This window comes from Humulus lupulus, chromosome 1 (genome assembly GCF_963169125.1).
Source record: "Humulus lupulus chromosome 1, drHumLupu1.1, whole genome shotgun sequence".
Classification (NCBI taxonomy): domain Eukaryota; kingdom Viridiplantae; phylum Streptophyta; class Magnoliopsida; order Rosales; family Cannabaceae; genus Humulus; species Humulus lupulus.
In genome coordinates this window covers 140,370,902-140,373,987 of record NC_084793.1, presented here as the reverse complement: position 1 = coordinate 140,373,987, position 3,086 = coordinate 140,370,902, and the positions used below count along the sequence as shown (strand labels likewise).

Sequence of the window (3,086 nt, the reverse complement as noted above, 5' to 3'; positions counted from 1 at the left end):
TGCCAAACCCAAATCTCATAATTTCATTTAGTTTCTTCCACATGTAGTAGTGACCCTTCACTAAAAAACCCCCAAAAGAACTTAACTTTATTGTCAGGACCACATTACAATATGCAAACAAAAACAAATTATAAACACACAAAAGGCATCAGCAATTATGTTATTAAAATAATAAGTTACCATCAATTAGAAGCTGCATGAACAAGACAAACAAAATTCAAGAAACATATCATGTATAGCTAGATGCATATTACCATATAACATGCACCCAAATGCATATTACCATATATAATACTTGGCTTTTATTGATTTTGTTTTTCTAAGTAAAAGGAAAAGAAAACTGTGACTACACTTTGTTCATGGAAATTGAATAGAGTACTGCATAAAAATAATATATTACACTAAAAAAGCAACAAAACCAGAGATAAGAGAAAACTTCACTTCTTAATTAGCTAGCATATATGGAGTTAACAGTGTTCATAGAACAGCAAGTGGCCACAGTACTCTAAATTTCAAACATATGGTTCCAATTCTATGCGAAGCAAAGAATTCAAGATGAAAAAATAAATATAAAAAGTAACAATGAATTTATAATAGCTAATACAATGCCACTGGAATATAACCATATGGAAAACAACTAAATTACTAGAATAATGCTATTGAAAATAACCATGAGGTGTAAACAAACTATTACGTGATGGATCGCAACTTCTAAAATTCATAGAAATCTTACATATACTAAGGAAAAATTTAGCAATGAAATTAAGGGTTTAAGTTAGTTCTCATACTAGTTCATCTTAAGGGTACTAGTAGTGTCATATATATATGTATATATATTATATATACAGAGAGAACGAGAGAGATTTACTAACAGTGGGAAATGGAGGGTTTTGAGATGCGTTGTGGGATAGCTGTGAGGTGAGAAGGAGAAGGAGAAGCCATGGTCTCTTTCTGCCTTTCTGCTTTAATGATTTACAACACATCAGTCTGAAACTGTGAGGATCTGCAAAGCCCCTTGAACAATGGACCATTCCTCCTCATTTGAAATCAATTCAACTTTTCATGCAGTGTTGCCATCTCTCTTGTCTGATCCCATCTCTTTCTTTGAACCTACACCATCATGGTCTACCCCACAGACCACTCTTAATGATCTTAGTGTCTCTTGTAAAGCAGAGATATACTGTAACATTATGTCATCAAGAGCAAGAATTAGTTCATCTACCTCAGAACCACCAGTAAAGTTGATACACCTTTCTACAGCTGCCTCAAGAAGTACAATGATATGGGGAATAGATTCCTCCATTCTGCGAACTGTTTCACTGAGTTCAATCCCCTGGGCACCCACACCACGAGTAACAGCTCCCCTGAGATCCACCCCAGCAATTTCAGAAGAAAGGATGGCCCGCTCCATCTGTCCATACCTTATATACATATTCAATCATTAATCAAAAAATGAACATAGCATTTACAGAATCTAGTATATAACGAAGAAAAAATAATAGAAAAAAGTTTTCAAAAAAAAAAAAACCTAGATATTTTAGAAGAATGTGGAAGTGCAAAAAAGTTTATGATTGCTTACCTTTGTTTAAATGATTCAAAGGGAGAGTACACTGCCTTCAGTGTATCCATTAGAACTCGAAGATCAGAATCTGAAAAGGAATGCTGAATATTTCTAGCAAAAGTCTGTGTCACGTTGTGTAACTCAATCAATGCCTCCAAATGTTTCCTCTGAATCTTAATTCCCTTTGGCATGTCACCAGACATAATATCTAATAAACCTGAATAAAAAGAAACACATTGATAGGATAATTTATAAATTTCCAAAAGTAAAATTGCATGACTTAAAGCTTGTCCAATTGAAAGATATCATATAATATTAAATGCCTACAAAATTTAAAAGCACCATAAAAACAAGTCCGTACAAACCTTTTCCCAAAGTTCTTGTTTCACGAACAACTTCTCCAATTGAAAGGTTGATACGTGAAATAAAGCTTGCTCCAATAGTTGCCATTGTCTTGATCAGTAGCTTTGGTACAAGAGTTTTATAATCCTCAGGAAAAGCAACCATACACCTGCAGATGACAGTCTAAGCTCAGTGCTTAAATTCAGTGATAGCTTCTTTGTATCAACAAGATGTTCCTCGGTGCTTAAAAAAAAATATAGTCAGAAGAATTTACCACTTCCACTCTTGCTCAAGATAAAGAATCAACTCATCATAGAAGCTTGGCAACCAACTTGCGAATGAAATTGTCGAAGAACTTGATTGAAACTCATGGCTTGACAGCCTTTCAGCTTCAGTCTTCTCATTTGCAAGCTTAATAGCACGTTGTTTTGAATCGAAATCTTCCCAGAGCTGCTTTATGGGCTTTAGGTGAACTTTTGTGTAATGTAGCTCCAGTGATTTGAATCTTCCAATTCGAATGAGAATACCCCGCAAATTTTGAGCAATGTCTATCTGCAGGATGATAATAGATGTAAGTTATTCAAGTTGCGTATGGTATGTACTAAAAGGAATTAATAAGAGATAAATTGAACAGAAAGCAAGCCATAGGCAAAACAAGTGCTATAAGAAATTTGGTGACCTTCCGGCTGGATAATGCATCTGTTAAACGTGGCTGCACCATTGCATCTAGCCTATCCTCTAGGACCTCGAGTTGCTTTCTCACATTAGCAAATTCAGCAACCTAAAATGAGCAAAACGAAAAATAAAATATCAAGTTAAAATCATCAAAATTTATAAATATCAAATGTAGAGTATAATGTTAAAACAATTTATAGAAAAATATTACCTCCCCAATAGCAGACAAGCAATGCCTCATGTTAGCTAAGGTTTCTGCAGCCCTTGGAAGATCACCACTGGGAAAAACATCTTCCACAATTGAACTTAATTGAGTTAACCCAGCAGCATCCTGTTGATCCATCAATGAGTAAATCAAATGCAACATCAACATTTTCCAATACTGCACTGATTATAACTTCTATGATCAAATACCCACCTGCAATGTCTCATAAGCAGCTTCCATTCTCTGCTTAACAGTATCAACTTTGGCCAGAGCAGCTATAGATTCAGCTGATGATCCTTCAGC

At 34.9% G+C, this 3,086-nt stretch overlaps 1 pseudogene; it reads right to left on the bottom strand.

Moving 5' to 3' along the window:
* Positions 1-882: 882 nt before the first annotated feature.
* Positions 883-2,819, bottom strand: LOC133822686 (conserved oligomeric Golgi complex subunit 7-like; annotated as a pseudogene).
* Positions 2,820-3,086: the final 267 nt, after the last annotated feature.